The sequence below is a fragment of the Topomyia yanbarensis genome, chromosome 2 (genome assembly GCF_030247195.1).
Source record: "Topomyia yanbarensis strain Yona2022 chromosome 2, ASM3024719v1, whole genome shotgun sequence".
NCBI lineage: Eukaryota > Metazoa > Arthropoda > Insecta > Diptera > Culicidae > Topomyia > Topomyia yanbarensis.
Window position 1 is genome coordinate 78,149,745 of NC_080671.1, and position 14,018 is coordinate 78,163,762.

Sequence of the window (14,018 nt, forward strand, 5' to 3'; positions counted from 1 at the left end):
ATACACTTCCGGCCAAAGTGCATTAGCAGCAGCCACATTGCCTACCATTGTTGTCGCTCTGTATCACGCAATTTACGAGCCTACTACGTATAATATATGTATGTATAGCGTTCCTACCTATATGAGATGAGCCTTTATCACGCAGAAAACACACGCGAATGTTGCACTCGAATATAAACACAGTGCATTCAAAACCAACAGTAAGCTAGGAAAGCTCCCCCATTTTCCAGCACGAGGCTGTTGGCTGAGTGATGGTACGTCACAAACGCAAAGTATTGACGTGTGTGGCTTGGCCCCCATTCACGTGAAACCCATTTTCCAATGCAATGCAATCGGGTGTGTGGGGAGGGTGCATGCTCTATATGCCGCTCTCGAGTGTTGCTGCAACCGAGTAACTGGTCGATATGCGCTTGTTATCCGCACTTCCGTTTCCGGGGAAACTGAGAATAATTTGGGAATTAGAGCCTGTTTTAGATAAATTGCGGTAATGCATTATCATTTGATGGTGCTTGTTATTAGATATTCTATTATGAGATTAGCAAAATAGGATGTGCGAATCGTGTTCCATTTGAAATTTTTTATTGACCAACACGAACATACCATCCCAGCAAATTATATTGCCCCGCGTATATTTTATTTTATTCCATAAATGGTACATTAAAGGAAATTGTAATGTACATATGTATGAATGCATAAATATAGCTTTATTATGACTGTAAAAACTAGTAAAACGTTAATTCCCTCACAAAAACATAAGTAGGTAATATAACTACTTACTCGCAACTGGGCTGGCTTTTTGCTGCAGCGATTGTCGTGTTGTTTCAAGATAACGATGCGCTGTTTGTATTCAAATAAACTTTCCCGTATTACTCACAAAGTAGCCGGTCGACTTGAAAAAAAACTGCGGGCGCAAACTGCCAATCTTTAAGACAAAAGGTGCTAATATACATGCAAATTAATTCATCAATGGACGTTATTTGATGAACCAAGATTTTTAATACCTGCATGGTGTGATTTATAGCCATTTAAAATCTCTCTGTTAGTCAGCACAAAGACGCACAAAAAGGTAGAAATATAACGTAGGCAGCGAAGAACCATAACCCTTTGTTTTTATTTTCATTTTATTGGACCAACTGAAACATATTAAACTATTATATTTGCAATAAAAACTGATTAAATCACCGTGTCTATATTAACAATGGCCTCAAAGTGGTATGCTGGCTTTGTCATAGACTATTAATAATCTAAAAAGAAAAGTTTTGATTTACGTTCAGAAAAAAATATAAACATGAATTAATTAAGTTGCTGTTTCTCCTCAGGGATCCAGATGAATTAATTTGTGCATGAATGGTATAATTTCTAACTCCAACAATTCGAAGTTTGTGATTCAAATTCATCCCACTAGTAGCAAGTAGTTTACTAAGTCGCTAGATAAACACTAAATCTGAAAATGACACAACTTGTGCGTCGGTAATTTTAGTATTGTCCAATCTATCGTTGGATTATTTTTTTTCCGAAGCTGATACGGATCTAGCAATACGCAAATTATGATGACAACATGACATAAAAACCAAGAATATTTCTCCGAAGCTTACATATACTGTCCCGCTCCGTTGAAAGCCTTCCCATTTCCAGTGCAGAATGAAGTCTGCTTCACGTAGAATCCGGCACTTTGACAACGTGTCCAGCGGTCGGATTTGACAGTGATTTGCTTGGAAAAACACGTTATAGGTGTGAAAGTGTCATCTCGATTTGGTTAGTATGGGAAAAGTTGTTCTACATGAAAGACGTTAAAAGAACATTGACTTGTCGAAAACCAGAGGATGCATTGTGATGAACGACGAAACGATCGGATTGTCAAGAGAGCTTTCAGGCAGGTTCTCGAACAAAATTTTTATCTGCCCACGGCACGGAGTTTATTTTCATCGATGAATTCACCCGAAACCTAATGATCTGGCAAGCAGTTTGTAGCTGCAGACTCAAAACCAAGCTTTTCATCATTTTAAGCAAGATTGCTTATAGAAATGTATACTATGTTTCATTAACGCTAACAAATGTCCAGTTAGGGTCTGGAATGTTTTCGCAAACTGTCACTATAGCAGGGAGGTGTTACAGTTGTAAATATGTTAGATATGTACCGCCATACAGAGATGGATTTCACCTACAAGGATATCGGTCAAACCAATTATCAGCAATTTCGTCCTAGCGAAAAATATTTGACAATTTTCAAGCGCATGTTAAGAAAACTAAGAAGACGCCACAGGACGCTACATAAATGGCTTTATGTTGTAAAAAATAGTCTCTGAGGTTGACCAGTCCTGTTTAAACTCGTCTTCTACCCGCACAACAAATTTTGAAACTACATGTATAGAGACGAAACGTCCACCACTAAAAGACGAGTATTTTCAAAACAACGCTCTTAAAACATTTTAAATCCTACCACTAGAGGAGCTGCTGTAGAATAAAGCAAGTCTCCGGATTCTAACTGAAGTATGTTTTAGATTTGCCAGAGCGTGAGAGGACTATAAAGATGAGCTGCTCTTTGGTTTATTGAGAGCACGATGTCGGTTGAATAGTGAATTCAACTCATGGCACTTGTTCGGACCTAGATTTACGGTCTATCGTAACGTTCGTGCCTCAAAGAATGCTGGTAGAAAGGGCGGTGGAATACTCATCGCTGTTTCTAATCGGATAGCAGTACCGCCTTTCCGTATGGGTACACTGCGCCCCCCCCCCAGAAGTAATACCGAGAGGTAGTTCCTGGGAGGAATGATGGCGGAGCTCAATGGAGTTTAGTCGGTATTAACGGCAGCGTCACCATTCGAGCCCGACACGCCCCCAGTGCACCCCGTGTGGTGGATTGGACCCTACCAATAGCACGTGTACTGGGCTAGGACGTAAAGGTCTTCTCCATTGTAAAAAAAAACACTGCGCTTGGGTCAAAGCTCCCAGGATCTTGGGAGGATTGATGTAAATCCATACTAACGCCGGTATTCGAAAAAAAGAAACACTCGATTATTGGTAGCTCTTTGAAGCGATGTTAACAATGTCAGTATTTTGAATTGAAAGTCGTTTGAAGTTCAAATTTTATATAGGGATTGCTTTATCAATATCCCAATGCCTCTTTTCGATGAATCGGAATCAGAGCAGTTCGGGATCGCACATTGATTCGTATCTCAGGTGATCAAACCGTTTAAAGATCATCTGGCACAGCAGAGCCAGGATGGCATTGAACCAATTCAAACGTCGATCAAATATTTCAATTTAAGTTTCAATTTTGATTTGAACAAAAACAATGATAGGTTTTGGACTACGAGTATACAACATTTGTAAAGGACCGAACCGTAGCGATAAACATAGCACGATGGCCAACACATCTGTGTCTGACAGGCGCTCAGCGAATGTGGCCATTGAGGCCGTCGACTTGCAAATCTGCAAAAACAAACTCCTTTCAAGTTGGCTTTTTTGAGGTCTCGCGATCAGAATTATATCAATTTATCTTCTTGGTAAGAGCTCGACTGTTTTGTAATATATTCTTATTGGATTTATTTCGGCTAAGCAGTCATTCACTATTTTAGAACTTCTTATTCATTTATCCGACGTTTCGGCACTGTATAGCGCCATCTTCAGGGGAAAAATAATATAGTTGTATATTGTATACGAACTATATTATTTTTCCCCTGAAGATGGCGCTATACAGTGCCGAAACGTCGGATAAATGAATAAGAAGTTCTAAAATAGTGAATGACTGCTTAGCCGAAATAAATCCAACAAGAATATATATCAATTTATTTCATGGGTGGTAAGATTCGGAGAAGTGAGGTGTTCATTGGAAGAGAATATGTGGCTTTTTCTAAGTAAGAAGCAGGGGCGTAGTGGGGTTGGGGCCAAAACTGGGGAGCGTGTACTGAATCGTCATGACGACGATGAGGGCCCATCGACAAAAGCTGCAATATGCCCGGGTAAGCTAAACATAATCATTGAGGGTCTCTTCTAGAAGCACAATCCAACTACCTGGTCACCGACACCGTACTGCGAATAAGTTAGAGCAATGACACCCGAGTGGCGACTAACGACGAGCTCAAAGAAGCGTCGATGTGACTAAAATCAAAGAAAGCCCCCGGTCCGAATGGAATACCAAACGTTGCGCTGAAAGCTGCGATCCCGGCATATCTGGACATGTTCAGGATGCTACTGCAGAACTGTTTAGATGATGGAAATTTCTCCGAAATGTGGAAGGTATAGAAGCTGGTGTTGCTGCCAAAGTCAGGGAAGTCACCGGGCCATCCAGCCTCGTATAGGCCAATGCCGCTGCGCTGTACAGAAGAACGCCGGCTCCCGAAGAGCTACTTCCAGAGTAGAGTACTGCTGTACGAGGTGAACGAAGGACAGAAGTCAATGCGAGTCGCAACGGGCATTCCTCACGGCTCAGTCCAACTCTTGGGAACGGGATTTACGATGGAGTATTAATACTGCGGCTGCCCGGGAAAGTTCCGGCTGGTGGTCGTACGATGGCGTACAGAATAATATCTTCGGAGGCAGTATGCTACAATCAATGAAACGCAAGAAACGTGAGGAAGATGACGAGAATCGATTCGATGGTGACGTGGCAGCAGAAATATACAATATTCATACGGAATATACAATATACAATACGGAGAAAGAAGTGTATCTACCTGTTCATCCCAAACCTGTCGACGTGGGTCAATAGAAAGCACGGAGAGATGACTTTCTACATGGAACAGCTCCTGTAGGGCCACGGCAGCATCAGGAAGTATGTTCATCGATTTGGGTACGCAACATCACCATTGTGCTCGGAGTGTGAGAACGTCTAGGAGACACCGAAGTATATGGTCTTCGAATGTCCGAGGTTTGAAGCGACGTGCAAGGAGCTTCTTAAAACGGGAGGACCAGACATCAACCCGGATAATGTAGCCTACAGAATAGCAAGCGGTGTAGAGACGTGGAACACAGTCAATAGAGTTATGTTGTAGATCATGATCGTCTTTCAGCGGAAACGGCGCACAGTGGGACGGAATCAAAAAAAGCCAGGCATTGATATTTGCGACGAAACTATTGGTTATGGCACTTTGACGTCTTTGGAAAGGTTTCTTCATTTTTAAGTAGTTTAATATAATGTTGGAAAATTTATATTTAAGGGGGTATATACGCAGATAAAAAAATAACTTTGCAAGTTGTTGCCAAAATTGATAGTCATGTATGGAAAGTTTGTAGACGAAATGATTTTATGAAACTTTGTTGAAGTAACGAAATGGCTATCTGTTAGGCGAAAAAAGTTATTAGGTGAAAATGAAGTACATGTCGGAATAACCCCTTAAAAAGTGTTTTTTCATTGTAATTTTTTATTTGTTTTTTTTTTTACAGTTTCTCGATGTTCTAGAAAGTTGTAGATGCTTTCAAAACACATCTTTTTGTGGAATAGATCAACTCGCTATATCTTCAATATATCATAGACCCTGATTATTTTGAAAGGTGGTGTCTTCGGGGAATTTATAAAAGAAGTCCAGAGCTTCTGGATGGTAGAAAGTATAACTCGCAATTACCCCACCAGGCGGCGCTAGTGCTAATGCAAATATTCAACACATGTTAAAATAATTCTATATCTCAACAACGTGATTAGATAGACTAGTACTGCCTTCAGCAAAGTTGCTCGAGAGGTCGAGGACTACCCAACGGTGATAGATTAGTTTGGAATATTCTCACTATGCGGCGCTAGTGAGCGTAGAAGCTTTCAACATATGGTAGATTATGCTGTATCTCAAAAGTCTAATAACTTGGAAAAATGGTGTTTTCGGCGAAGTTCTCGAGGAGGTCAAAGGCTACTGGATTATGGATAGATTAAACTGGAATGGACCCACCAGGCGGCGCTAGTTAGCATTTTCTTTCAAAGTATGTATCTCGAGATCATGATCATTTTGAAGGATGGTGTCTTTGGCAATATTTATAAGCAGGTCGAGCTCTGTCCTACGGCGAACAAATTAGTTCAGAACTCGCCCACTACACTACTACAAATTTTCTCAACATTATAGATATATTTCTAAAGTCTGATAATTTTGGAAAACGCTGTTTTGGTAAAGTTCTCCAGGGAGACAAGTGCAGTTTGACAATATATAGGAAAATTTCGATTTTACCCACTAGGTGACGCTAGTGAGCACGATTTTTTCCTTTAAATTTCTACATCTCAATATTAAGGCAGTTTAGAAGAGTGGTGTTTTCAACAAAGTTTTTCGAGAGGTCCAGGACTACCCAACGGTAACAGATTAGTTTAGAATACTCTCACTATGAGGCGCTAGTGAGCGTAGATGCTTTGAGCATGGAGTAGATAATGATATATCTCAAAAGTCTAATAACTTAGAAAGATGGGGTTTTCGGCAAAGTTCTTGAGGTGGGCGTGGAAGCTTTCAGTATGTGGTAGATTATGAATTATCTCAGAAGTAAGCAAGCAAGCTGCCCTGGTCAAACAGCACTCTTCGAAAGCTAAAACGTACTCGAGCAAAAACCCTACGTGCATATACAAATCGACGGTGTCCTCTTTCTAAGCGCATGTTCACTTTAGCCAGTAATGAGTATCGTTGTTACAACAAGCTTCTGTATAAACGCTATGTAACCCGCATGCAGAATAATCTACACCGAAACCCGAAAGGCTTTTGGTCATTTGTCTACACGAAGCGAAAAGAAACTGGACTTCAATCAAGGATGCTTTACGACGGCGAAAAAGTTACAACTGTGGCGAAATGTACGCTGTTTGCCAGATTCTTCTCGAGTGTTTTTTCAGCTGACTCGCCAACCGCAATCGAACTCGAAAATGCTTCTCGTGACGTCCTGCTTGTGCTGTTGATATGGATGTGTTTACTGTCTCCGAACAAATGGTTATATCTGCAATCCTGAAAACCAAGCCATCTTATGCACCCGGCCTCAGTGCTATACCATCAACTGTATTGAAAAAAGTTCGGACTTACTTGTAACACCACTTGCATATATTTTTAACCTATCGCTTCAGCAGCAAACGTTTCCTGAGGATTGGAAACGCTCAGTAATGTTCCCGGTATTCAAGAAGGGTGACAGATGCAACATGGAGAGCTACCGCGGAGTCACTTCGCTTGGAGTCGAATCTAAAGTATTTGAATCAATCATCAACGAAGCGTGTTTTTCTGCTTGTCGACACTACATCAGTACATCCCAGCACGGATTTTTCCCCGGACGTTCGGTCGAGACGAATCTCGTCTGCTTCACGTCATTTTTCACGGAACAATTGTCTAAGAAATTGCAGGTGGATACTATTTACACTGATCTAAAGGCAGCTTTTGATAGAGTTAGTCATGAGATACTGATAACAAAGCTTGCTAAGCTAGGGTGTTCTACTAGATTCTGCCATCGGCTTCGATCCTACCTTGTACACCGTGAAGTCGTTGTTCAAATTGGAGATATTGTTTCAGAATCCTTTATCAACACTTCCGGAGTTCCTTAAGGTAGTACGCTGGGTCCACTGCTTTTTTCACTGTTCGTGAACGATGTAGTTTTCGTTCTAAGGCGTGGAGGAAAGCTGTTTTTTTGCCGACGACTTAAATTTTTTTCTTGTTATACGAAATGAAGCCGATTGCCGTGAGCTACAGCATCTTTTCGACACCTTTTATAGCTGGTGTGTAAGAAATAAGATGGTCCTTAGTGTTGCAAAATGTTTTGTCATCAGCTATTTTCGAACGAGAAATATGCTTACCTTCAACTATAACATCGCAGCAACGAAGGATCTAGGAGTCATTCTTAATGAAACTCTAACGTATACTCATCACGTCTCTGCGCCCATCGACAAAGCCAATCGATTACTGGGATTTATTTTCAAAATTTCCAGTGAATTTCGGGATCCTCTGTGTTGCAAGGCAGATTAATTGCTCATTGGTGCGCCCGCAGTTGAAATTTGCAAATGTCGTTTGGTGCCCCTATCAAGCAACGTGGAACCTTAGGATCGAAGTAGTCCAGCGTAAATTCATACGATATGCGTTACGTGGATTACCGTGGAACGATCCTTTGAACCTGTCACCGTACGAGGACCGTTGTCGTCTTTTAGGACTTAATACTTTAACACATCGGAGATATGCAGCGGGCTACCTTCGTGTCAAAGATTCTGCTAGCCTCTACGCGCCTACCCGTTCTCTTCGCCCACGAGTCCTGCTGCATTCTGAAATGCGCAGCACTAACTACGCTGCAATTGTCCAATTTTGGCAATGAGTCGTCGCTTCAACGAGTTTGCTGAAATTTTCGACTTCGTCATGAATTCTTTGCAGTTTCGTCGTCGTGTATTGTCACTAGTTTAATTATGTTTAGTTCAACTTAGTTTAGTTTAGTTCATTTAGACAAATTGTCAGTTGGACATTTTATACAAATACAAATACAAGTCAACTAAATTAGAAAGATAATGTTTTCGGAAAAGTTTTTGAGGAAGAATAATGGCTACTCGATTATGAATAGATTATTTACTGCTCTGATTCTTGTTAATATTATTTAAATTTCTGAAGTAGCCTCAAAACGAATAAGAGGATAAATTCATCAACCCATTCTCTGGCGCATTGTGAGAGTATTCAAAACCAATCTGCCATCATCAAACAGCTCTAAAACTACCGATGAATTTCACTGAAGAAAGCCTTCTTCTAAACTGTCATGATTTTGAGGTGCTAAAATACGTAAATTATTTTTTTCTTTTTCTTTTTCTTCACCTAGTAACTACAATCCACGTTAATATGATAACACCATTTTCATGAATTATCAAACTTTTGACTTAAGCTACTACGTAGTAGAAGTTGTATTCTCCCTAGCAATGAGTGAGTTCTGAACTAATCTGATCACAGTAAGATAAAACTCAACCTGTCGATGTATTTTGCCAAAGATACCACTCATCCCAATTATCCTGATCCCGAGAAATAAAATTTGAAAAAAACTTGCTCACTAGCGCCACCTGGCGGGTCCATTCCAATTCAGTCTGTCTATAATCGAGCAGCCCTTGACTTCCTCAAGAACTTTGCCGAAAACACCATCTTTCTAAGTTACACTCTTGAGATGTGTCATAATTTTAATAAGGTCTTAAAAGTGTCTGCGCACACTAGCGCTGCATAGTAAGAGTAATCTAAACTAATCGTTGGGTTGTTCTGGACCTCTCAAGCAACTTTGTCGAAGATACCACCCTTCCAAACTGCCTTTATATTGAGATGCAGAAATTGAAAGAAGAAACGCGTATTTATTAGTGTCACCTAGCGGGTTAATTCAAAATATTATTTACATTGTCAAACAGCACTTGTCCCCCTGGAGAACTTTACCAAAAACAGCGTTTTCCTAAATTATCAGACATTATAAATATATAATGTTGAGAAAGTTTCATTTTCATTAGCGACGCCTAGTTGGCAAGTTCAGAACTAATTTGTTTGTCTTAGGACAGACCTCGACCTGTCTATGAATATTACCACCCTTCCAAATGATCATGATCTCGAGATACAGGATATGAAAAATAATGCTCACTAGCGCCAACTGGCAGATCCATTCAACTTTAATCTATTCATAATCGAGTAGCTTTTGACCTCCTCAAGAACTTTGCCGAAAACACCATCATTCTAAGTTATTAGACTTTTGAGATATATCATTATCTACTCCATGCTGAAAGCATCTACGCTCACTAGCGCCTCATAGTGAGAGCATTCTAAACTAATCTGCTACCGTTGGGTAGTCCTCGACCTCTCGAGAAACTTTGTTGAAAACACCACCCTTCTAAACTGCCTTTATATTGAGATGCAGAAATTTAAAGGAAAAATTCGTGCTCACTAGCGTCACCTAGTGGGTAAAATCGAAATTTTCCTATACATTGTCAAACTGCACTTGTCTGCCTAGAGAACTTTACCAAAAACAGCGTTTTCCAAAATTGATCAGACTTTAGAAATATATCTATAATGTTCAGAAAGTTTCACTCTCTTTAGCGCCATCTAGTGGGCGAGTTCTGAACTAATTTGTTCGCCGTAGGACAGAGCTCGACCTGCCTATAAATATTGCCGAAGACACCACCCTTCCAAATGATCATGATCTCGAGATACATGCTTTGAAAGAAAATGCTTACTAGCGCCGCCTGGTGGGTCCATTCCAGTTTAATCTATCCATAATCCAGTAGCCTTTGACCTCCTCGAGAACTTCGCCGAAAACACCATTTTTCCAAGTTATTAGACTTTTGAGATACATCATAATCTACCATATGTTGAAAGCTTCTACGCTCACTAGCACCGCATAGTTAGAATATTCCAAACTAATCTGTCACGTAGGGTAGTCCTCGACCTCTCGAGCAACTTTGTTGAGGACAGTACTAGTCTATCTAATCACGTTGTTGAGATATAGAATTATTTTAACATGTGTTGAATATTTGCATTGGCACTAGCGCCGCCTGGTGGGGTAATTGCGAGTTATACTTTCTACCATCCAAAAGCTCTGGACTTCTTTTATAAATTCCCCGAAGACACCACCTTTCAAAATAATCAGGGTCTTGATATATTTGACATTGAATCCATTTGATGATAGTCGAAATTACGACGAGAATTTCGATTTATTTACTCTCTCTTCATAACACCCCTGGCGGCATAGTTCTCAACTAATTAGATACCCAATTAGACTAAGTTGTAGGCCCAAGTGAGTACAACAACTTTGCCAAAGAAAGTATGGCGCTACATGTTGACACGGACGAAATAATCGGCCACAGCCCCAATTAGTCGAAATCCCATAAGCTATGGGTATCCTACAACGCGGGTACCGCGCAGTAGGAATCCGCGCAGTAGGAAGCCGCGTTGTAGGAATCCGCGTTGTAGGAGACCCGACTGTATCATTTCCTAAAGGGCGAACACGAAATTATTGCGACACCGAAAATGTCATGCCAATTTTCTTATAATGTTTAAAATCAAACCAAAATTTTAGGGTAGTTTTATACATATATTTACTTCAAAAATCAAAAGAAAAGTTAATCGATGGAGCCTTGAGTGTAAAATTGAACACATTTTCGCTTGATGCCCTCCATCAAAGTCTTTACAGTGTCATCTGGTACCAGTTTCTCAGTTTTTTTTTCCATTTTCTTAACATGTCCTTCTCGTCTTTGACTGTCTTCTTGCTCTTCCGAAGTTCCCGCTTCATCATTGCCCAGTACTGCTCCACCGGGCGCAGCTCTGGACAGTTTGGCGGATTCATGTCCTTTGGAACAAAATGGACAGAATTGGCCTCATACCACTCCAGGACACTTTTAGAATAGTGACATGATGCCAAATCTGGCCAAAATAGCGGAGCTTCGTCGTGCTGCTGCAAGAACGGCAAAAGGCGCTTCTCGAGGCACTCAGATTTGTAGATCTCGCCATTTACTGTGCCCTTTGTCGCGAAAGGCTCACTCCTCAGTCCGCAAGAGCAGATGACCTGCCAAATGAGATATTTGAAGGCGAACTTCGACATTTTCTTCTTCTTAAATTTGTCGTCCACATAGAACTTGTTCTTGCCGGTGAAAAACTCCAACCCCGGAATTTGCTTAAAATCGGCTTTTATATACGTTTCGTCGTCCATCACACAGCAGCCATATTTTGTTAGCATCTTCTCGTAGAGCTTCCGTGTCCGAGTTTTAGCCGTCGATTGTTGCCGCTCATCGCGGTTTGGGAAGTTCTGTACCTTGTATGTATGTAGTCCAGCTCTCTTCTTTGCATTCTGGACGTAGCTCTGCGACATGCCGATCTTTTTAGCCAAATCACGGCTTGAGACGTTAGGATTTGCTTTAATCATCCGCTTTACCTTTCCCTCCGTCTTTTTATTCTCCGGTCCCGGTTTTCTTCCAGCTCCTTTGCTGTGGTCCAACGTCAACCGCTCCTGGAACCGCTTCAACACTCTGGAGACGGTTGAATGGTGAATGTTCAACATTTTTCCCAACTGCCGGTGCGACAGGTCAGGAAATTCCAGGTGTTTGGAAAGAATTTGTTCTCTCGACTCGCGTTGGTTCACCTCCATTTTCGTTGAATCGAAAACCACGACTTCGAGTTTGACAGCATGTAAACAATACACATCAATGAGAAAGTTAGCAAAATTTGGTTAGTTTTTACCCAATGGTAAAAAAGTTATGCCCTGTTGAATGTGTCGCAATAATTTCTTGTTCGCTCTTTAGAATATTGGTCTTCGAGAGCGGAAAGTAACTTTCATCGTCCAGCACGATCGACGTCCCGCGGTAGTTCTTCGTCATGCACCGGCACTACGATTTCACGATCGCTATCTGCTCGTCCGTGTACTCGGGGGAGCGAGTATTCTTCCGACAAATGATGTCCTCCATATTAAGGGTTCGGTGAAACAAGATATAAGAGCAGTGATATTTTCGTCCGGTGTCACGCAAACTCGTTCCGTCCTTGTTGTCGAACAGCTTTTTCAACGCTTCCTTCTTCTTATTTGTCATTATCTTCATGATTTTCTCATGAAATTTTTCACCTTTCAAATTCAGTTTACAGTACTATTAATTTTTATTTTTTTATTTATTGTTCATTTGTAAAACTTTTTATTGAAATATTCATTAGTTTTGAATTTTAAATGCCAGGCCTGAAAGCTGTATGGTCAGCATCTGACCAAATTCAATGGATGCATCTAAAAGCACGATGAAACGTATGTCAATTAAACAGCTGACGGGACAGAAATTTTATATTGATAAGGGTCGCGGAGATGGTTTCGAGAAAAATAAAGTTGTATTTGCAGATAAGTTTGCCGGTAAGCTGATGATCTGGCAGAAAATCTGTAGTTATGACCGTAAGATTCCGCTTTTCATCACAATCAACAATATGAACCGTGACATACATTAACGAATGTTTAAAGAACGTGGATTGATTCATTAGGTCACACCGGGCTCTACCAAATTTTGGCCTGACACAATCGTCTGAACTCTCGATCGAAGCAGATCTTTTTCTTGTGCTGTGCATAGAGTGGATCAATATAAATATATACATTGTGAAGGCCAGTCATTGTTTGCGGCAGGCTTTGTTCGCCGGTGCCTAGGTTGGTGAAGTGAATAGTTCAATAACCGGACAAGCCGCTATATAAGCTAAGTATCTTTTTTTTCTCATTTCCCTTTCCCCCGATCTGTCGCTACTTCTTAGATCCCTTTCCCCTGAATATAAGTTTCATCTCTCGTTTACACCACGTGCTATCCTCGTGCCTAAATGGCCGAGGGCGAAGTAACATTGGATGGGAATGATATTCCCATGGATATACCGGATAAACCCGAAATTACTCCCTCCCCTGATTCCCCCAGTCCTCCTCGTATTAAAACATACCCACCCAGTTCAACTGGGCCCTGGGTGGTCTATTTCCGGCCCATTACGAAATCGCTTAATATTTTAGAGATCTCACGGGAGCTGACTGCTAACTACCCGGCCGTAGCTCAGATAACACGTGTTAGAGCTAATAAGATACGCATATTAGTGAATGACCTCGACCAGGCAAACCAGATTGCTCGCAGCGAGCGCTTTACAAAGCAATTTAAGGTGTATATACCTTGTTTGGCAGTGGAGATCGACGGGGTCGTTGCCGAACCGGGTTTGAAGTGCGAAGACGTGTTGAAGTATGGAGTTGGTTGCTTTAAGGACCCCTCACTTGAACATGTGAAGATTCTGGAATGCAAGCAATTGTATTCAGCAAAAACTGAGAATAATAAGACCACTTATTCATTGTCAGACTCGATTCGGGTGACTTTCTCCGGGTCTTCCCTCCCCAACTATGTCCTCCTGGATAAGGTTCGTCTACCGGTTCGCCTGTTTGTACCGCGGGTAATGAACTGCAGCAATTGCAAGCAGCTGGGCCACACAGCCACCTATTGTGGCAATAAGAAAAGGTGCGGCAAATGCGAGGGAGAACATGAGGATGACGCTTGCAGTGGAGAAACTGAGAAGTGTATTTACTGCGGGGGCCTTCCGCATGATCTTAAATCATGCCCCGCGTACAAACAGCGCGGGGATAAAATTAAG

The 14,018-nt window shown here is 41.2% G+C and overlaps 1 protein-coding gene across 1 annotated transcript in view; it reads right to left on the reverse strand.

Moving 5' to 3' along the window:
* The window catches only part of LOC131678505 (uncharacterized), a 172,673-nt gene that overhangs the window by 20,078 nt on the left and 138,577 nt on the right, over positions 1–14,018 (reverse strand). The window lies entirely within an intron of this gene.